General features: G+C 35.4%; 1 long non-coding RNA gene across 1 annotated transcript in view; it reads left to right on the plus strand.

Annotated features, from left to right (window-relative positions):
- LOC309827251 overlaps window positions 1-21,550 on the plus strand; it is a 153,852-nt gene extending 132,302 nt beyond the window's left edge. The window contains exons 3-4 of the long non-coding RNA XR_014297197.1: window positions 20,882-21,100; window positions 21,422-21,550. This is a non-coding gene — a long non-coding RNA (uncharacterized lncRNA). The remainder of the gene's footprint in view (window positions 1-20,881; window positions 21,101-21,421) is intronic.
- The last annotated feature ends 2,024 nt before the right edge of the window (window positions 21,551-23,574 follow it).

Consider the following 23,574-nt stretch of genomic DNA (forward strand, 5'->3'; position numbering starts at 1 on the left):
AGCCAAAGCAATCTTGAGAACGAGAAATGGAGTTGGAGGAATCAGGCTCCCTGACTTCAGACTATACTACAAAGCTACAGTAATCAAGACAGTATAGTACTGGCACAAAAACAGAAATATAGATCAATGGAACAGGATAGAAAGCCCAGAGATAAACCCACGCACATATGGTCACCTTATCTTTGATAAAGGAGGCAAGAATATACAGTGGAGAAAAGACAGCCTCTTCAATAAGTGGTGCTGGGAAAACTGGACAGGTACATGTAAAAGTATGAGATTAGAACACTCCCTAACACCATACAGAAAAATAAGCTGAAAATGGATTAAAGACCTAAATGTAAGGCCAGAAACTATCAAACTCTTAGAGGAAAACATAGGCAGAACACTCTATGACATTCATCACAGCAAGATCCTTTTTGACCCACCTCCTAGAGAAATGGAAATAAAAACAAAAATAAACAAATGGGACCTAATGAAACTTAAAAGCTTTTGCACAGCAAAGGAAATCATAAACAAGACCAAAAGACAACCCTCAGAATGGGAGAAAATATTTGCAAATGAAGCAACTGACAAAGGATTAATTTCAAAAATGTACAAGCAGCTCATGCAGCTCAATAACAAAAAAACAAACAACCCAATCCAAAAATGGGCAGAAGACCTAAATAGACATTTCTCCAAAGAAGATATACAGATTGCCAACAAACACATGAAAAGATGCTCAACATCATTAATCATTAGAGAAATGCAAATCAAAACTACAATGAGATATCATCTCACACCGGTCAGAATGGCCATCATCAAAAAATCGAGAAACAGTAAATGCTGGAGAGGGTGTGGAGAAAGGGGAACCCTCTTGCACTGTTGGTGGGAATGTAAATTGATACAGCCACTATGGAGAGCAGTATGGAGGTTCCTTGAAAAACTACAAATAGAACTACCATACATCCCAGCAATCCCACTACTGGGCATATACCCTGAGAAAACCGTCATTCAAAAAGAGTCATGTACCACAGTGTTCATTGCAGCTCTATTTACAATAGCCAGGACATGGAAGCAAGCTAAGTGTCCATCAACAGATGAATGGATAAAGAAGATGTGGCACATATATACAATGGAATATTCCTCAGCCATAAAAAGAAACGAAATTGAGTTATTTGTAGTGAGGTGGATGGACCTAGTGTCTGTCATACAGAGTGAAGTCAGAAAGAGAAAAACAAATACCGTATGCTAACACATATATATGGAATCTAAGAAAAAAAAAAAGAAAAGGTCATGAAGAACCTAGAAGTAAGATGGGAATAAAGACACAGACCTAGTAGATAATGGACTTGAGGATATGGGGAGAGGGAAGGGTAAGCTGTGAGAAAGTGAGAGAGTGGCATGGACATATATAGACTACCAAACGTAAAATAGATAGCTAGTGGATGGCAGCCACATAGCACAGGGAGATCAGCTCGGTGGTTTGTGACCACTTAGAAGGGTGGGATAGGGAGGTTGGGAGTGAGGGAGACGCAAGAGGGAAGAGATATGGGAACATATGTGTAACTGATTCACTTTGTCATAAAGTAGAAACTAACACACCATTGTAAAGCAATTATACTCCAATAAAGATGTTAAAAAAAAAAGAGATTTTATATGGCACATACAACAACAAACTTGGGGGCCCTCCTGAAATTTTGTCTACCACAGCACCTTAAACTGTTCAGTTTACCTTCAATTAATTATATAACATAAACGCTAGAGTAAGAATCTTGCACCAGTAACTTATTTGTATTATTGTGTCATTGGTGTATGCATTTCAGTATTGCATATATTATAAAGCCCACTCTGCACCATGTTACTGTTGCTTAAACCTGTCGATGATATTTTAAAGATATTTAAACAAAAAGAACAATAATTGGTTTATATGTCCCCCCCCCCACACACACACACACAAAACTGTACATTCAGGGGACCAGATAATTTACATCACCTCCATGCTTTGGAATGTGATGCAGCTGTGGAGGAGAGTGAAGCAGAGCTGAATAAACACACAGCGAGATGTGCAAGATGTATAACTCAATGAGAGAAACCATTTGGGAAGCAGAGAATGTACACACGCACATGCACGCACACACACACCATGTACACACACACACCATGCGCATCTAGCGCACATAGAAAAATGTCGGGAAGAACACACACCAGGTTTTTAACAGTGAACACATCTTAAGAGTCAGGTTTTGGGGTAGGGATAGCAAGCTCTCATTTTTTATTTTATATACTTCTATATTTTTTAAATGACCATATTATTGTATAAATTTGTATTTTTAAAATGTAAAAAATGTTTACGTTATATACTTGTATTTGTGATCATGGAATTGTGGCTATGTAAAAATAAAAAAGGAATATGGCTGCCATATAAGTGGGTAAAAAGAATTCATATCCAATTTTTAACAAAATACTGGATTCTGAGCATTGGCTACCATGTTATCATAAACCCCATGGAAACAGCAGATACACGGAAATCCACACCCATTTCATAGGCTCTTCTTCACAAATCTTCCTTTGATGCTCATGAGAAAGGTTAGAGCCATGGCAGGAAACCAGTGAAAGCTTCACTTTTGATGCAGGTATAGAGGAGGGAACTGATCACTGCTGCCGGAAGGACAGGAAGCCCTGCTAAGACTCTGCTTTTCTACTGACAGAAGTCTTAAGCTAAAAGGATTAGAAAACCCCAAGCCAAATAAATAATAAATCAATAAATTGAAACAAAACACACACACGCGCGCGCACACACACACACACACACACACACACACACACACACACACACAACTAGAAACTTCACATTAAAACTTCTAAAAAGCAGAGGAAAAGGAAATCCCGAAGGCAGCCAGAGAAAAAAGACACATTACATACTTAGTCAGTTTGGGCTGCTATAATAGAATACCATAGACTGAGTAACTTAAACATTTATATCTCAAAAGTTCTGGTGGCAGATCTGGTGTCTGGTGAAATCCCACTTCCTAGTTTGCAACTGGCTGTCTTCTTGTTGTATCCTCATGTGGCAGAGACAGTGAGGGCAAGCTCTCGTGTCTCTTATTTGATCACCATTCCCATTCATGAGGGCTCCTCGCTCATGACCTAATCCCCTCCCAAAGGTCCCCACTTCGTAATACTGTTATATGGGGGATTAAGATTTCAACATATAAACTGGCGGCAGGACACATTCAGTCCATAACTCATGCAGAGGAAAAAAGATAAAAATTACAGCAGACATATCTTCTTTATCTTTGGCTAATATGCAAACCAAAGGGCCAGACAACAACAACAGCAAGAACAACTAAAAAACCTGTTAGCCTAGTTTCTATGCCCAGAAAAAAAATTATGTTTCAAGAATGAAGGATAAACATTCTTTTTTAGAACGTTCAATACCAACAGATCTGTATTATGGAAAATGTTCGAGAAGATTTTTAAGGCAGAAAGAATATGAGATCAGACAGAAATGTGGATTTACATAAAGAAAGAAAGATCTCCTGGAACAATTAAAGGTAAACATAAAAGTTATATTTTTCTTATTTTTGATCACTCTAAAAGATCATCATAAAGAAAAATAGTAGCAACAATGTATTTGGAGTTTATAGCATATATGAAAGTAAAATGACAATGGTATCACAAAAGATGGGAGGAGGATGTGGGAGCTTACAGTTGCAAAGTTCTTGTATCACACACAAAGCAGTATAATATTATTTGAAAGTAGATTGTCATTAATTAAAGGCATATGTTATAAATTCTAGGAAGACTACTAAGAAATAGTTTAAGGATCTATAAATAATAAGTCAAGAGTGGAGATAAAAATGGAATATAAAAAATATTCTACTAATCTAAACACAGGGGAAAAAAGGAAACAAAAAAAATGCATGGAACAAATAGAGAACAATTAGCATGATGGTAGATTTTAACTTAACCATATCAACACTTTACAAGTAAATAGTCTAAATACATTGGAGGACAGAGATTGTAGGTGAGACAAAATAGCAAGACCCAATGCTGTCTTTCTGTAAGGAACTCGTTTTAACTATAAAGACATCTAGTTTAAAGATATACTATTCAAATACTAATCAAAATACTCTCATTTTTAAACAAATTTCAACACCCTGGAGGTAAACATTATTTGATATTGGTTGATCCTTTTGGGAATATAGCCTGATTTATGTTTATTAAATCAAGAAGTAAAAAATTTTCCCTAAACCTGTGACTTTCTTTCCAAAGTTATTGTCAAGAGATGCCTGCTAGCACTTCAAAAGAGAACCAAGGCTAATAATAACTCTGCAGTTTTCTAATGAAAATTGGGTCCACATTTAGCTCTGGACTCAATCACTTTTCTTTCATCAAAATAGGAATAGATGACCTTTCTTGTGTTAATGTTAATTCAAACACTTATTAACGAGACCTCACAAAACAGAGTGTATTAGACACATATTGTTAAGTTTCTATGTGCCTCTTCTGCTCGTGCAATTTTGCTTCCAGATTACACTGTGTATGTTATCATCTTTCTACTCCTCTTTCTTGTGGAATTGAAACTTTCTAATGGATGATCTACTTGTCACTCTACAAGCTTTCTTCTGTTTTTTTTTTTTAATAGTTTATGTTTCACCTTTTCAGGGTTCAATAACATAAAGACAATTTTTAAAACACTTTGATTCTGTCATATCAAGGTATTGCCTATAAAATAATTCATCTGATGACCCTTTCTAAAATATAAAAACCAAGCTGTCTCTCTTTTGGGTAAGTCTCTCGCCACAAGAAATGCCAACTTATTTTTATTATCTTCTGCCCTAAAAACTATATAATAGAATGTCTAAAATTTCGATTTGAAGCCTGATAACACCTCGGGATAAGTAAGTAATGTTATGCAACAAAGAAGAGTTTGGTGCCTCCAATTTCTATTTACTAACTTACATTGTAACAAATAGAAATCTTTGTCTTAATAAAGACCCTGAAAATGGGAATCCTAGGGTTAGGGTAAAATATTACAAATCTAGTTAATCTCCTTATTTAATTGCCTTTTCTTAAAATCATTAAATACTGAAATTTAAGTTTTAAAAAGAGGCGCACAAATATAAACCAACTGATTTGTCTTTCCATAATTTCAAAACATAACTGAACTAACAAAATCAAAAAGTGAAGAAGATGAATTGGATTAAGAACTGCTTAGATATTATAAAAGTTATGTAAAGTATGGGCTAAAAATAGCTACTCAATGAACTAATTGATATCCTGAACTCATTAGTTGAAGTTATTACCAGGGATTTTAACTGGAGTGGATTCTTCTGCTTATGGAAGGAAGCCTTGTCAGATGAAGGCCAGCTCAGTGGCGAGCAAACTGGTAACAAGCTATGAGACCTTTCATTTTTGAGACTGATTTGTCTCATGAACACTACTAGTGAATGGACAGTTGCCATCTAAGTATTGTGCAGTTGCTTATGGGAAATAAATCATCATAGTTTAGTTTCTAATAGAAGTATTTCCCATACTTCATAAATTGCCACCACCATTAATGCCCTTGTTAAAGCATCAGTAAATTGAATCCACCTGAGACTGGTGTAGGAGGATGTTCCCTTTAGGGCTGATCCATTTCAGATTGCTGTTTTTGTTATTTTTACAGAGACAGAGACAGAATTTCATTCCCATTAAAAAATAAGTTCATATCAAGGACTGTGTGGGCTACTGTTGTTTATCCTGCAGTACTGTCATTCACATTTCTTTCTGAGGAAAAAATTAGCCCAGGTTGTGTCTTACTAGATGTTTGTTAGAGATGTTATATAACCTTTATCATGAAATTTGAAAGAATGGTATAGATACTTATCTTTAAAAGTTATTAATTTAAATACCATGTTGTCTAAAAACTGAAGGATAGATTGAGTGACCTTAAGTCTTTCAACAAAAATTTCATGGCTTAATTAAAACCTACATACATTTGGTCCCTATCTGTCAGTTCAGATGTAGAGGAAAAAGTATAAACAATGCATAATTGGATGAATAAGTGGTATTTTCAGTCATATTCATAGTTTCCATATCTGTCATATCTACAGTCTTCCATACTAGAGGAATGATCTTAAAGAGACACTTTACATTACAAGCACCTATTGTATGTTTGGGAACTAATCTCACCCAAAGGGATGGACCTATTGTTTCCAAATTATTTTGATACATTAGGTTTCATGCTAGAATCTATATATTGGGTTCTTTTGGAAGCCCAGATCACCTAGAATTAACTAGAAGAAGTTATTAGTCAGAATATTTTAAGTTATAGTATTATATTAATCCTGAAATCTCAGGTTTAGACTTGTTACTCACTTGGAACTCTCATCAACTTAGCTTCTTGAACTTTTGAAATCCGGTAGTTTTAGATAACAATCTCGCTGTAACCATTATCCTGAGTTTTCTGTTAATCTTTTCTTTATAGATTTTTGCACATATTTTTCACTAAACTGTATGTTTTTTAGATTTTTCATGTATTCTTCTGCAACTTGCTTTTTTGATTGAACATTTTCTTTTTAGATTCATTCATGACAATTCATGTCACTGTAGTTCATTTCTTTTCACTGCCATTTAGTAAGCATTTCATTCTATGAATATTCTCAATTTATCCATTCTGTTGTTAAAGAATATTTGAGATATTTCTACATTTTGGTCCCTGGAAACAAATACTATTATGAATGCTGTATATGTGTAAGAGATTAAGGTTTAGGAAGGGAATTGCTGATAATGTATACTGTTTGCCAGAGTGATTCATCTCTCTCACCTGCAGTGTATGAGAGTTCCCATTACCATCACTTGCAATGCTCCATATGGACAGGTCTTTAAATCTCACCAGTCTGCTTTGTGTAAAACTGTATCTTAGAATTTTATTGGCTATTTTCCTGATTTCTTATAAAACTGAGCATATTTTCCTGAAAACAAATTTATTTAAAGTGTTATGATCGAGTTATATAGAGAATTATTTATGGAGGGAGGTATCTACCTGAAATATGGTGGAAGTAGGGGAATCTCAGGGAAGGCTGTTTGGATGAGGTGTCAGTTTTGAACTGTATCTTGTATAATGAAGTCAGCCAAGTAAAAGCAGATTTGGGAGAAAGGCAGGAGGGTGCTGGAGGGAACAGTGTGTGCAAAAGCTATGATGACATTGAATATCAAGATACACAGATGTCAAAAGTTGATTATGTTAGTGTTGAGAAAGTGACAGGGAAGCGGACCAAGGCCAGATCATGATGAAAATTGCATGTGGTGCTATGGACTTTGATTTTTTTCCTGAAAACAATGTGGAGCTTTTGAAGAACTTAAGTAGAGCTAAGACATAATAATCTTTGCAGTTTTAAAAAGATTGCCTTGTAATCAAAATTGAATATAAATTGGAGAAGAACAAGAGAACTAGCCCAATATGGAAGGGAGTACAGTAAGACAGGCAGGAAATTACAAAATCTTAAAGAAAAGCAGTATTAGTAGGATTGAGAGAAAAAGTCAGGTTCAATATATTTTGAGGATAGAACTGACGAAGTCTGGCAGCGGATTGTAAGTGAAGCATGAAGGAAAGGGAAGAATTTCTCAAGTTATTCTCAATTTTCTGAATAGTTGCCAAAAACAAATTGGTTGAGCATGTTTAGGGCATTGAAAATTTTGATGCAGTTTTGAGATTCCTTCACACATCAACATCCAAAAAGAGATGTACAGAAAGATATACTGTCTTAAGAGAGAGATTGAAATGCATATTTGGAAATTATGGCTCATGAGTGGAATTGGAAGCCATGGGTCAGATTTTTATCTAGAACAGTGGTTTTTAAAGTGTAATCCTGATACCTCTACTTGACCTACAGTGGTTTGCAGTGAGTTTGTCCATATGAAAGGACAAACAGAAGAAAACTATTCACATGCATCTCACAAAATTGAGGTATAAGATTAATTATTTAAAATATTTGTTTATGATCCTATATATAGAAAACCCTAAAGACTCCACACATAAACTACTAGAACTGGTAAACGAATTCAGCAAGATAGCAGGATACAAGATTAACATACAGAAATCAGTTGCATTTCTTTACGCTAACAGTGAAATATCAGGAGGGAATGTAAAATTGCACCCCAAAAAATAGAATACTTAGGTATAAACCTGACCAAGGGGGTGAAAGACTTACACACTGAGAACTAGAAAACATTAATAAATTGAAGATAATTCAAAGAAATGGAAAGATATCCTGTGCTCTTGGATTGGAAGAATTAATACTGTTAAAATGGTCATACTACCCAAAGCAATCTACAGATTTAATGTGATTCTTATCAAATTACCCAGGTCATTTTTCACAGAACTAGAACAAATAATCATAAAATTTATATGGAACCATAAAAGACCCAGAATTGCCAAAGCAATCCTGATGAAAAAGAACAAAGCAGGAGGCATAACCCTCCCAGACTTCAGACAATACTACAAATCTACAGTAATCAAAACGCTGTGGTATTGGCACAAAAACAGGCATATGGATCAATGAAACAGAATAGAGAGCCCAGAAATAAACCCACACACCTATGGTTGGTTAATCTTCGACAAAGGAGGCAAGAATATATTAGTACAATGGGAAAAAGACAGTCTCTTCAGCAAGTGGTGTTGGGAAAGTTGGACAGCGGCATGTAAATCAATGAAGTTAGAACACACCCTCTCACCATACACAAAAAATAAAGTCAAAATGGATTAAAGACTTAAACATAAAACATGACACCATACAACTCCTAAAAGAGATCACAGGCAAAACATTCTCTGACATAAATCATACCAATGTTTTTTTAGGTTGTTCTCCCAAGGCAATATAAATAAAAACAAAAATAAACAAATGGGACCTAATCAAACTTACAAGCTTTTGCACAGCAAAGAAAACCATAAACAAAATGAAAAGACAGCCTACAGAATGGGAGAAAATATTTACAAATGATGCAACAAACAAGGGCTTAATTTCCAAAATATACAGACAGCTCATACAGCTCAATGATGACAAAACAAACAACCCAATCGGAAAATGGGCAGAAGACCTAAATAGATATTTCTACAAAGAAGACATACAGATGGCCAATAGGCACATAAAAAGCTGCTCAGCATCACTAATTATTAGAGAAATGCAAATTAAAACTACAATGAGGTACCACCTCACACCAGTCAGAATAGCCATCATTAAAAAGTCTACAAACAGCAAATGCTGGAGAGGGTGTGGAGAGAAGGGAAACCTCATACATTGTTGATAGGAATGTAAATTGGTGCAGCCACTATGGAAAACAATATGGAGGTTCCTCAGAAAACTAAAAATAGAATTACCTTATGATCTAGCAATCCCACTCCTGGGCATATATCCAGACAAAACTCTAATTCAAAAAGATACCTGGACCCCTATGTTCATAGCAGCACTATTCACAATAGCCAAGGCATGGAAACAACCTAAATGTCCAGCAACAGATGAATGGATAAAGAAGATGTGGTACATATATACAATGGAATACTACTCAGCCATAAAAAAGAACAAAATAATACCATTTGCAGCAACATGGATGCAACTAGAGGTTAGCATACTAAGTGATGTAAGTCAGAAAGAGATGGACAAATACCATATGATATCACTTATATGTGGACTCTAAAATATGACACAAATGAACCTATCTACAAAACAGAAACAGACTCATCAACATAGAGAACAGACTTGTGGTTGCCAAGGGGGAGGTGGTTAGGGAAGGAATGGAGTGGGAGGTTGGGGTTAGCAGACATAAGCTATTATATATGGAATGGATAAACAACAAGGTCCTACTGCATAGCACAGGGAACTATATTCAGTGTCCTCTGATAAACAATAATGGAAAAGAGTATTGAAAAAAGAATGTGTATATATGTATAACTGAATCACTTTTCTGTACAGCAGAAATTAATACAACACTGGAAATCGACTACAATAAAAAATATTTAAAGACTGAGCATTATTCTCACAGAAATTCCATTACATGTTTAATAACTACTGCTTTTGCATATTTTATAAAAACTGCATTAGTAAGTTTATCTCTGAAAATATTTTCATGTTATTTTTTAATATCTATTATTTTGCATTTTAATCAGTACCATGGTGCTTTATCCCCATCTCAAAAATAATCCAATAGTGCCTCATTGAAGCATAAAAGTAAGATGGCAATAGCAACAAATCCAACAACTCAGAATAATTTAATAAAGAAAGATAAATAATGTAGCCCTCCAGTGAAATCTAAATATGAGTCTTCCTGGGCAGAGGAAAATGAATATAGAGTGGAGTGGTTTCACATAAGGAACTGAAAAAGAAAAGTGCATGTGGGAAATGCCATTATGGATAACTGAATGTTGCATTTTATTGTACAGGCATTCCATTTACCTCATCCTCTATAATGAAGCTTTGACAAAAAATAACATGAATTCCTCTACACTTTTGCTTCATTTTCTAAGAAAAGTACAGTTTCCCTCAAGTAAGCCAATTTAGTTTTTCCAGAACAATTGAATAATATTTTCCAATATAAAACTGATAAATTGTATCATTTAAACCAAAACTAACAAGACATCCTTCAACGTGGCAGACTTCACAGCAAAAACAGGCACAAGTCATACTGTTGCTAACGGGCTAGTAAAAATAGCCACAAAAATTAATAATATACATTTTGCTTAGCAACAAAACAAAACAGGTTTCGTCAGAAATCTTTGCCACATGACAATAATGGATGTTGTCCAACATAAATAGCATAATTTTATTATTGAGGTATAGTTGATTTATAATATTAGTTTCAGGTTTACAATATAGTGGTTCAAAATTTTTATAGATTTTACTACATTTAACGTTATTATAAAATATTGGCTATATTCCCTGTGTTGTCTAACATACATTTGTAGCTTATTTATTTTATACATAATAGTTTGTGCCTCTTAATCCCCTACCCTAATCTTGCCCTTCCACCCTTCCCTCTCCCCACCAGTAACCACTACTTTGTTCTGTGAGTCTGTTACTATTTTGTTTCATTTATTCATTTGTTTTATTTTTTTTAGATTCCACATATAAGTGATAACATGTAGTATTTGTCTTTCTGTCTGAATTACTTCAGTAAGCTTAATAACAACCTGGTCCATCTGTACTGTTGCAAATGGCAAAATTTCATTAATTTTTTATCACTGAGTAGTACTCCAATGTGTGTATGTATGTATGTGTATATATATATACCACTTCTTTATCCATTCATCTGTTGAAATACACTCAGGTTACTTCCATATCTTGGCGATTATAAACAATGCTGCTATGAACATTGGGGTGCATGTATCTTTTCAAATTAGTGTTTTCATTTTCTTCGACTGTATAACCAGGAGAGGAATTGCTGGATCATATGGTACTTCTATTTTTAGCTTTTTGAGGAAACTCAATACTGTTTTCCACAGTGACTGCACTAGTTTCCATGCTCAGAACAGGGTACAAGGGTTACCCTTTCTCCACATCCTCACCAATATTTATTATTTGTAACCTCTTTGATGATAGCCATACTGTCAGATGTGAGGAGATATCTCATTGTGCTTTTGATTTCCATTTATCTGATTATTAAACATGTTGAGCATCTTTTCATGTGCCTTTTGACCATCTCTATGTATTATTTGGAAAAATGTCTATTCAGGACTTCTGCCAATTTTTTCATTGGGTTCCTTGTTCTTTTGATGTTGAGTTGTATGAGCTGTTTATATATGTTAGATATTAACCCCTTATTAGTCATATCATTTGCCAATATTTACTCTTGTTTCATGGGTTGTCTTTTCATTTTGTCAGTGGTTTCCTTTGCTGTGCAAAAGCTTTTAAGTTTAATTAGGTCCCATTTGTTTTCTTTGCCTTAGGACACAGATCCAAAAAAAAACTGCTATAATATATGTTAAAGAGTGTTCACCCTATATTTTGTTCTAGAAGTTTATGGTTTCTGGTCTTATATTAAGGTCTTTAGTCCATTTTGAGTTTATTTTTGTGAATGGTGTGAGAAAGTGTTCTAATTTCATTCTTTTGTCCAGTTTTTCCAGCATTACTTATTGAAGAGACTGTCTTTTGCACACTGTATATTCTTGCCTCATCTGTTGTAGATTAATTGACCATAAGTGTGTAGGTTTATTTCTGGGCTCCCTATTATGCTCCATTTATCTGTTTCTGTTTTTGTGCCGGTACCATACTGTTTTGATGACTGTAGCTTTGTAGTATAGTCTGAAGTCAGGGACCCTGATTCTTCCAGTTCTGTTCTTCTTTCTCAAGATTGTTTTGGCTATTCAGGGTCTTTTGTGTTTCCATACAAATTTTAAAATTATTTGTTCTAGTTCTGAGAAAAATGCCATTGGTATTTTGATAAGGATTGCATTGGATCTGTAGATTGCCGTGGGTAGTATGGTCATTTTAACAATATTAAAATGAACATGAACATAACGTATTTCAGTCCATGAACACAGCATATTTTCCCATCTATGTTGTCTTCAATTTCTTTCAGCAGTGTCTTATAGTTTTCCAAGTACAGGTCTTTTACCTCCTTAGCTAGATTTATTCCTAGGAATTTTGTTCTTTTTGATGTGATTGTAAATGAGGTCATTTCCTTAATTTCTCTTTCTGATAGCTTGTTGTTAGTGTATAGATATGCAACCAATTGCTGTATATTAATTTTGTATCTTATAAGTTTACCAAATTCATTTATGAGCTGTCATAGATTTTTGGTGGCATCTTTAGGGTTTTCTATGTATAGTGTCATGTCATCTGGAAACAGTGACAGTTTTACTTCTTCCTTTCCAATTTGGATTCCTTTTATTTCTTTTTCTTGGCTGATTACTATGGCTAAGACTTCCAACGCTATGTTGAATAAAAGTGGTAAGAGTGGGCATCCTTATCTTACATGTTAGAAGAAATGTTTTCAGATTTTCACCGCTGAGTATGGTGTTAGCTGTGGGTTTGTCATATATGGCCTTTATTATGTTGAGGTGTGTTCCTTCTATACCCACTTAGTGGAGAGGTTTTTTTTTTTTTATCATAAAAGGATGTTGAATTTTGTCAAACCCTTTTTCCATATCTATTGAGATCGTCATATGGTTTTTATTCTTCAATTTGTTAATGTGGTGCATCACATTGATTTGTTGTTATTGAACCATCCTTGCATCCCTGGGATAAATCCCACTTGATCATGGTGTATGATCCTTTTAATGTATTGTTGGATTAAGTTTGCTAATATTTTGTTGAGAGTTTTTAAATGTATGCTACTGTGATGTCAACCTGTAACATCTTTTGTGTGTGTGTGATATTTTTGTCTGGTTTTGGTATGAGGGTGATGCTGGCCTTTTAGAATGAGTTTGGAAGCAGTCCTACCTCTGCAAGTTTTGGCATAGTTTGAGAAGGGTAGTGTTAATTCTCCTCTAAATGTTTGGGAGAATTCACCTGTGAAGTCATCTGGTCCTGGACTTTTGTTTGTAGGGAGTTTTTTATTACTAATTTGATTTCATTACTGGTAATCGGTCTGTTCATACTTTATTTCTTCCTGATTCAGTCTTGGGATATTGCATTTCTAAGAATTTTTCTTTTTCTTCTAGGTCATCCATTTTATTTGCATATATTTGTTCATAGTAGTCTCTTATGGTATTTTGTGTTTCTGTGGTGATCGTTGTAACTTCTTTTTCATTTCTGATTCTTTTGATTTGGATCCTCTTTCTTTTTCTCTTGATCAGTCTGACTAAAGGTTTATCAATTTTGTTTATCTTTTCAAAGAACCAGCTTTTAGTTTTATTGATTTTTAAAATTATTTTTTAGTCTCTATTTCATTTGTTTCTGATATTTATAATTTCTTTTCTTCTACTAACTTTGTGTTTTGTTTGTTCTTATTTTTCTCGTTCCTTTAGGTGTAAGGTTAGGTTGGTTGGTTGTTTGTGGGTTTTCTTGAGATTTTTCTTGCTTCCTGACATAGGCATGTGTTGCTATAAACGTCATTCTTAGAACTGCTTTTGCTATGTCCCAAAGATTTTGGGTCATTATGTTTTCATTTTCATTTGTCTCCAGTTTTGTTTTGTTTTTTTAAATTTCTTCCTTGATTTCATCAGTGACACATTGGTTGTTTAGTAGCATTTTGTTTAGCCTCCATGTGTTTGTGTTTTTTACATTTGTTTCCTGTGATTTACTTCTAATCTCATAGTGCTGTGGTTGGAGAAGATGCTTGATATGACATCAGTTTTCTTAAATTTACTGAGGCTTGTTTTTTTGGCCTAGCATGTGATCTGTCCTGGAGAATGTTCCATGTGCACTTGAAAAGAATGTGTATTCTGCTGCTTTGGGGTGGAAAGTTCTGTATGTATCTATTAAGTCCATCTGCTCTACTGTGTCCTTTAAGGCCAGGGTTTCTTTATTGATTTTCTGTCTGAATGATCTGTCCGTTGATGCAAGTGGAATGTTAAAGTATGCTACTATTATTGTGTTACTGTCAGTTTCTCCCATTATGTTCATTAATATTTCCTTTGTACATTTAGGTGCACCTTTGTTGGGTGCATATGTATTTACAATTGATATATCTTCTTCTTAGATTGATCCCTTGATCATTATGTAATGTCCTTCTTTGTCTCTTGTTACAGTCTTTGTTTTTTTTTGTTTTTGTTTTTTTGTGGTACACGGGCCTGTCACTGTTGTGGCCTCTCCCCTTGCGGAGCATAGGCTCTGGACGCGTAGGCTCAGCGGCCGTGGCTCACGGGCCCAGCCGCTCCACGGCATGTGGGATCTTCCCAGACTGGGGCACAAACCCATGTCCCCAGCATCAGCAGGCAGACTCTCAACCACTGCGCCACCAGGGAAGCCCTACAGTCTTTGTTTTAAAGTCTATTTTGTCTGGTATAATTATAGCTACCCAGCTTTCTTTTGATTTCCATTTGCGTGAAATACCTTTTCTATAACCTCACTTTCAGTCTGTGTGTGTCTTTAGATCTGAAGTAAACATCTTATAGGCAGCATATACAGCATAAAATTTTGAAAAACATTATAATTTGGTGAAGTAGCCAGGTACAGAATACAAAGTATTTAACTGATAAAGTAGGCACAACCCATCACAACAGATGACAACTATAAGCAAGTGATACAGAACTACTGATGTGTGTTAGCTTGCATCCTAGCAGATATTTTACTTTTCTACTATATAGAGTATGAATCATTTCTTGATAATTGCCTGATACATCTATGGAGGAGATGTGCTTGACAGTTTTTTGTTGTTTTTTATCATTAAGTGCCTTGGCATTCTGTTTAGAATTTTTGTCCCAAGGTTAGTCTGGACACTGTTCTCCTTAACAGGCCTAATTAATCAATAGATAGGTTAAAAAATCAGATCTTTATAAGGTAGACATCATCAGAAGCATTTTCAAAGTAACCTTTTATCTACTCAAAATAATTTTAAGTCATTAATCAGTTTTTACCCACCCTGGTTTCTCAGCTGTCTGCTCTAAGTTTCCTTGATTTGAATCACTCATGTTTCCATTAATAGAGTTGCCTTTTCTTAGAAGGAAAAAACAGAAAGTAGTTTGTGTCAAGCTTCATGGACTTAATTAGATCTTCTTCACCAAATTTAATAACCTACCTCTTTCTTTTATTTATATCTGAGATGACTGAAACAGATGACAACCAATTACAACCATTACAACTTTTACTTTCTCATTTGGGGCACTGGAAGACATTTCCCCTATGTTCTTTAACAGAAATATTACAAAACAGTTAGTATGCAAAATTTCTCATGATATGGAAAAAGATAATAGCCTGAAGAACACCTCATACATTTATTCCATCCTCATTATGTATGTAACATACATAAATGATGTTTTAGCAAGGAAATGACTCAGCCCTATCGTTCCACCTTTTCCTTCTTGGGTTTGTCATATTCATCTTCTTCCAGAAGAAATGAGGATCATTCAATGGCAAATGGGATCATTGCAAGGCAGAGTTACCAAAAGATCCCCTGGCTCACCATGCTAATGGAAAAGAGAGCTGTGTTTTGTTTTATTTTAATTATTTATTTGAAAACCATGATATGGACTGGAAAGTGTTTGATAGGCATCCATGACATGTGCAACAAGAAAGGATATCGGTACATAAATAAAAGGTTCACCCAAGAGCAAATACCTAGGCTGCTTTCTCAATAAAGAAGAGCTGGAAGGTATGTCTCCAGATCTTAATTCATAGTTAAGGGAAATAATGAAAATTGTGAATGGGATCAAAGTTTAGCCTGTTTTCAGCATGCTGAGCAAAGAGATGGATAGCAATTTCAAGGCTCTGCTTTTTTACATTTGAGTACACTGGCTTTTGAGAGGACATGAGAGATGAGATAATAAGCTCTCCTCATGACTTGACAAAACAAGTAAAGCCCATTTCTGTGATTTTAAAGGTTTTGTTGATGTGGTATAACTCTGCAACTTACTCTCAATTTTTTCAGCAATAATATACACCTACTATTATTATTATTATTATTAATTAGAGAATGCCAACATAGTAACATGTTAACAATTGGTTAATCTAGGTGAAGATTAAATGGTTATTCATTGTACTTTACTTGTGACTTTCACATACTTTTTAATTTTTGAAATTAAAAGTTGAGGAAAAAACTCATGAGCTCAAAACGATTGGTGTCTGTTAAACATCCCTAATCAAGGTTCTATGATGCTTTATTCTTTGACTTAATCATATTTCCATTGAGGGCACATTGTATACTAGAACAGGCTATTTTGGTGCACTTTGTGATTGGGATGTACTGTAGAATGGGGCAGGAGCCTCTAACTGTAGCCTGGTTACTTTTTAGAGTGGATCCAGATTTTAACAGAAAATTCCAATCCAGCTTTTTTTTTTAAATATTTATTTATTTGTTTGTTTGCACTGGGTCTTAGTTGTGGCAGGCAGCCTCCTTAGTTGCCGCTTGCTGGCTCCTTAGTTGTGGCACATGGGCTCCTTAGTTGTGGCATGCGAACTCTTAGTTGTGGCATGCACGTGGGATATAGTTCCTTGACCAGGTATTAAACTCACGCCCCCTGCACTGGAAGCGCAGAGTCTTAACCACTGCACCACCAAGGAAGTCCTCAATTGCACTTTTGTGAATACAAAAACCATAGATTATTTTTGCCCTTTTTTCAGAAAACACAAAATTTCAAGTACAGTGCACACAATTAGGTCAAATATGAACAAATGCAAAGTAAATACTCATAACTTTCTTATTATGTAAATAAAAATCAGTCAAATGTGCAAACATATTAGAATAACCTTGGAAGAGTAAAAAGAAGCTGGTATTGGTCTTGCCTCCAGAGAAGGAAATTGAGTAGCTATAAAACACTATCACCTCCTTGATGCTTTTGTATTATGTGAATGTAAAGAATTAAAAAAATAATTAAAAACAAAGAAATAATAGTAGATCACCACTGTGCCAGAGGCCCACAAAATCAAAATAAAGTGTAGGCAGCTTTTATGAGGCTTGAGGCTTATATAATTTGCAGAGAGGGGAGGGGCACTTTAAGGAAAGGTATACAAATTTACACATGAATGTAAATATCATGAAAAATTATAAAACCTTACAAATTTTATGATGCTAAGAGATAATACAAATATTTCTAAATCTAACGATATTATAATATTTTAATTAAGTGCTGATCTTAGTCAGTTTGGGCTGCTCTATATTAAAATACCACAGACTGGGTAGCTTATAAACAGCAGAAATTATTTCTAACAGTTTTAGAGGCTGGGAAGTCCAAGATCAAGATGTCAGCATGGTGGACTTCTGGTGACAGCCCTCTTACTGGTTCATAGCCAGCACTTCCTGACTGTGTCCTCACATGGTAGAAGGGGCTAGAGAACTCTGTAGGGTTTCTTTCACAGGAATACTAATCCATTCACAAGGGCTCCACCCTTATGACATAATCAGCACCCAAAGGCCCACCTCTTAATACCATAACAGTGGACATTAGGATTTCAACATATGAATTTAGAGGAGATGCAAGTATTTAGACTATACCAGTGTCTCTCACATCTTTAACTTACTTAACTATACACAGAAGTAATTATCAACCTCATATATATATATAGCCCATTAGACACATACCAAACGTGTCCCCAACTCAACTTCCTTTTAGCAGTTTCCCCCAAAATGCTCACAACCACTCCAAAAATATGCAATAAAACAGCAAGTGTGAAGAAGGGAAGTCTGAGTGGAAAGAGACAGCCATATTGACCAATTATAATTAAAATAATTTCTGGATATTTATACAAGTGGATTGTTGGGAGCAACCGAATGCCAGAAGTTATATCGATGATAATTGATCCCCAAAGAGAATTCTATAGTGCAAATAGAACGGAAATATGAGTTCAAAGAGAATAAGGAACAATTGCTGGCTACTGAAGAAAATCTTGTTCATGTATTTTAAATGGATAATGATGGTATCAAATCTGTGTGGTATTTAAATAATCTTTTATACTTTTAAACTTGCTGTAAACATTTTAATTTTAAAATGCCATAGTTAAAGTATGCTAAAAATTACATGCTTTAAAAATTTTTAAACTTCTCATGGAAAGTCTTAGGTATTAGTTTTTAAATGTTCAAGGAGCTTATGATGTTTCCAAATTATTTTAGGACGTACATGAACAAAAATGTCTAAAGACCAGTGCCCTAGGTTCTGTAAGCTTTTAGCCTGTACAGAGCAATTCACTGGTAATCTGTCAACCTGGATAAAACTAGTTCCCCAAAGAAATTTCACAGAGCCACAAGTTAACATTTTGTGCACTTCATTAGTGGGATTAAAATTTAGTGGGATAAAATTGTCCTCCTCTTAAAGAAACTTTTGAATGTCTTTTATTATGTCAAATTAGAACCCTATGGAATATATACCTCCCAAAGTAAAAGGTAGGGAAGTTTGTTCCTCTTGTTACACAGGTATGATCCATAACATACCAATTTTATTTTCCATTCGATGTCCCCAAAGTAAAGAGTCAAATTTAGCACTGAATTTAAATAGTTTCCATTATGCCAGGTTTCCTAACACCTAATTATTCTTTGGTCACCTCAGTTGTTACTTACATTGTACCTACTTTATTTATCTTAATGATTTTATGGTTTTAATGTACTTATGAGTGAATGGATTGCTTTCTTTTACCTTTAACTCACCCACTTTTTAAACAAATAATACACAAACTAGCTTGGATAAATTCAGTTGAACTAAGGAAATCATCAGCCTGAAACAAAGAGAATTGAAATGTTCAGTTTAGATGATGGTATTACTAACAGCTAGATACAGTCATAAGAGTACCAAATTAGCACTGTATTTCTTTTTTTTTTCTTTAACATCTTTATTGGAGTATAATTGCTTTACAATGGTGTGTTAGTTTCTGTTTATAACAAAGTGAATCATTTATACATATACATATGTTCCCATATCTCTTCCCTCTTGCGTCTGCCTCCCTCCCACCCTCCCTATCCCACCCCTCTAGGTGGTCACAAAGCACCTGAGCTGCTCTCCCTGTGCTATGCGGCTGCTTCCCACTAGCTCTCTACTTTACATTTGGTAGTATATGTAAGTCCATGCCACTCTCTCACTTTGTCCCAGCTTACCCTTCCCCCTCCCCGTGTCCTCAAGTGCATTGTCTACATCTGCGTCTTTATTCCTGTCCTGCCCCTAGGTTCTTCAGAACCATTTTTTATCATTGTATTTCTTAAATAGAAACGTAAATGACTAAAATTATTACATTTTTCTCTTCTGACTGATAATTCAATTAATTATTCCTATTTTGTGACCAAAAATTATGGGATTAGAATTAAGGCAAATGGGAAAATTATCAAAAAGGAAGCAGTAGCCACCTAGACACATGTTATGATTTTTTTAAATTAATAACAATAAGCCAGAATTATAGTTAGCAGCCCCGTCTTAGTAAATTCAAGAAAGAAATTACCCAGGAAGTAACTATATTATCAAACAGTAAATGGTATTAAGTTCTAAAATATTTTGCAGAGCTACTTAAATACAATCAAGAGTTATATTTACAAAACATTACAGAGGCTCTTTCAATTTAGGAAATGAATATATTTGTGATAAGCCCTTTGAAGGTAATATTTCATATAATTAATTGATTCCCTTTATTTAAATTATTTGTTTAAATATGTATTTGTGAGAGAAAAAGAATTCACTCAGTGGACTCTATTGAAAAATTTAATAAAGGAAGAAATTAAGTGGAGGGCGTACCAGTGATGATTTCACATAGAAATTATCATCTCCATCTGTAGTTTACCTGAAAATTTCAATAAAGTCTTACTGATTCTTTAAAACCACAAAAAAAAAACCAATAAAACACCAATTTAGCTACTCTTGTGTACCATCACAATGGTGGAGTGTAGGTCAAAAATCTTAAATTTTCTTCTAGAAGATTCAATTTTATCTATGTCTTAGGTAACTCTTAGTCTAGTATATAAGCTGTTTTAGGCAGATCAAGGCATCCTGACCTGCTATAGGGAGTATCTCTCTTCAGGAATCACCCAGTACTTATAAAGAGGTTCCTATTCAAGAGTATAAATATTCCATTTGATCTTTTGTTTTTCACAAAGAATTCGCCATGAAAATTTTTATGCCCTTCTTATTTCCTTGCAAAAATAATTTAAAATGTTAATTGAAAGGGGAGTTCCTCATTCCCTATTTTAGAGCACTACCTCTTTTAAATCTTTCTCCTATAATTTAAACGTGTGCAATGTGTCTCTACTACAGCAATGGTATGCCTTATTTCATTCATCTATTGCTGGTAAAGTGCTTTCATAGGCAAAATTTCACACTCCAAAATTGCTTATCTTCTCATTGCCCTAGGTAGTTCTGTGGAAGTTTATTTTAAAATATGTTGCCAGCCTCAATTAACTGGACCAGAACATTGTAAAACAAAGCATGTTGACCATCATCCAGTTCTACCAGGAAAAAGTCATTAGCCACTGTGGTCACTGACCTACAGTATACCCTGAAGGGTAATCAGGATGAAGACCTGGATGAGGCACTCTATGCTTTGGGAAAACACGATAAACAGGCCCTTAGGTAGGTATATATATTTCAGGAAAATGTTTTATGATCTCGGATTCTTGCATCTTCCCATACTTATAAAATTACGAAGATCATGAACGGAAATATACGTTTCTTATGACTAGCAGTAACCTTCTACTGAGATATAAGCTGGATTGTACTTACTCCTTGACTAAAATCACATGTATACTGGCCTCTCCTCCTGCCTCTTCAGAGCAGTTCCTCAGAGCTCTCTGAAAGGCTGTGTCCTGGGCCCTAATCCTCAGTGACGTCCCCAAATAAAACTGAAATTCACAGCTCTCACATTATGTGTGTGTGTGTGTGTTTTAATTTCAGTTGGCGGTTTTGGCTACCACAAAGGGAACCAGAGCAGACTTCTGTCCTTCACCTGAACTCTACAAGGATCCAAAGCCTTGGTATCAACAAGGGCCCCTGTGTCTATCCACCTCCTTGGCAAGTCCAGACTAATTGGGTGAGTCTTTCCTGATCTCAGATCTCCTGTCTTGGTGGATGATCCTAAGTTTTATGCAGTGGTAGTTAAAAAGGTACCTGACTGGGCTTCCCTGGTGGCGCAGTGGTTGAGAGTCCACCTGCCGATGCAAGGGATGCGAGTTCGTGCCCCGGTCCGGGAAGATTCCACATGCTGCGGAGCGGCTGGGCCCGTGAGCCCTGGCCGCTGAGCCTGTGCGTCCGGAGCCTGTGCCCCGCAACGGAAGAGGCCACAACAGTGAGAGGTCCGCGTACCGCAAAAAAAAAAAAAAAATAATAATAAAAAATAAAAATGTACCTGACTTCTCAGTTGGAATATACTGAGAAAGTGCTCAGTTGAAAGACGCTGGGAAGGTTTGAATTGGGTGATTAGGTAAGGAGCTGCCTTTCCTTGAATTAACTCCTTTAACAGAGTTTGTCAGAATAAAAGTGAAGATACCATAAGAGAGCCCTTAGCTCCAAAGATAAGGTACACAACTCCCAGCTAGTGATGCTGGTTATGGCTTTTACAGGAGTGGTGAAGGCAAGTCCTCATCCTGTGTAGCAGTCCCATAGGGAAACCCACTCATTAATTTAAAAACTAACTCATGGACTAGCTACATGTAAAAGAATGAAATTAGAACACTTCCTAACCCCATACACAAAAATAAACTCAAAACGGATTAGAGACCTAAATGTAAGGCCAGACACTATAAAACTCTTAGAGGAAAACATAGGTAGAACACTCTATGGCATAAATCACAGCAAGATCCTTTTGGACCCACCTCCTAGAGAAATGGAAATAAAAACAAAAATTAACAAATGGAACCTAATGAAACTTAAAAGCTTTTGCACAGCAAAGGAAACCATAAATAAGACAAAAAGACAATCCTCACAATGGGAGAAAATATTTACAAATGAAGCAACTGAAAAAGGATTAATCTCCAAAATTTATAAGCAGCTCATGCAGCTCAATATCACAAAAACAAACAACCCCATCCAAAAATGGGCAGAAGACCTAAATAGACATTTCTCCAGAGAAGACATACAGATTGCCAACAAACACATGAAAGGATGCTCAACATCACTAATCATTAGAGAAATGCAAATCAAAACCACAATGAGGTATCACCTCACACCAGTCAGAATGATCATCATCAAAAAATCTACGAACAATAAATGCTGGAGAGGGTGTGGAGAAAAGGGAACCCTCTTGCACTGTTGGTGGGAATGTAAATTGATACAGCCACTATGGAGAAGAGTATGGAGGTTCCTCAAAAAGCTAAAAATAGAACTACCATATGACCCAGCGATGCCACTACTGGGCATATACCCTAAGAAAACCATAATTCAAAAAGAGTCATGGACCACAATGTTCATTGCAGCTCTATTTACAATAGCTAGGACACGGAAGCAACCTAAGTGTCCATTGACATGAATGGATAAAGAAGATGTGACACATAGATACAACGGAATATTACCCAGCCATAAAAAGAAATGAAATTGAGTTATTTGTAGTGAGGTAGATGGACCTAGAGTCTGTCATACAGAGTGAAGTAAGTCAGAAAGAGAAAAACAAATACCATATGCTAACATATATATGGAATCTAAAAAAAAAAAAAATGGTTATGAAGAACCTAGGGTCAGGATGGGAATAAAGACGCAGACCTACTAGAGAATGGACTTGAGGACACAGGGAAGGGGAAGGGGAAGCTGGGACGAAGTGAGAAAGTGGCATGGACTTATGTATACTACCAAATGTAAAATAGATAGCTAGTGGGAAGCAGCCGCATAGCACAGGGAGATTAGCTTGGTGCTTTGTGACCACCTAGAGGGGTGGGATAGGGAGGGTGGGAGGGAGACGTAAGAGGGAGGGGATATGTGGATATAAGTATACATATAGCTGAATCACTTTGTTATACAGCAAAAACTAACACAACATTGTAAAGCAATTATACTCCAATAAAGATGTTAGAAAAAATTAAGTAAAAAAATAATATTAAATGAATAAATAAAAGAAA

The sequence above is a fragment of the Grampus griseus genome, assembly GCF_964374135.1.
Source record: "Grampus griseus genome assembly, chromosome: 9".
Taxonomy (NCBI): Eukaryota; Metazoa; Chordata; class Mammalia; order Artiodactyla; family Delphinidae; genus Grampus; species Grampus griseus.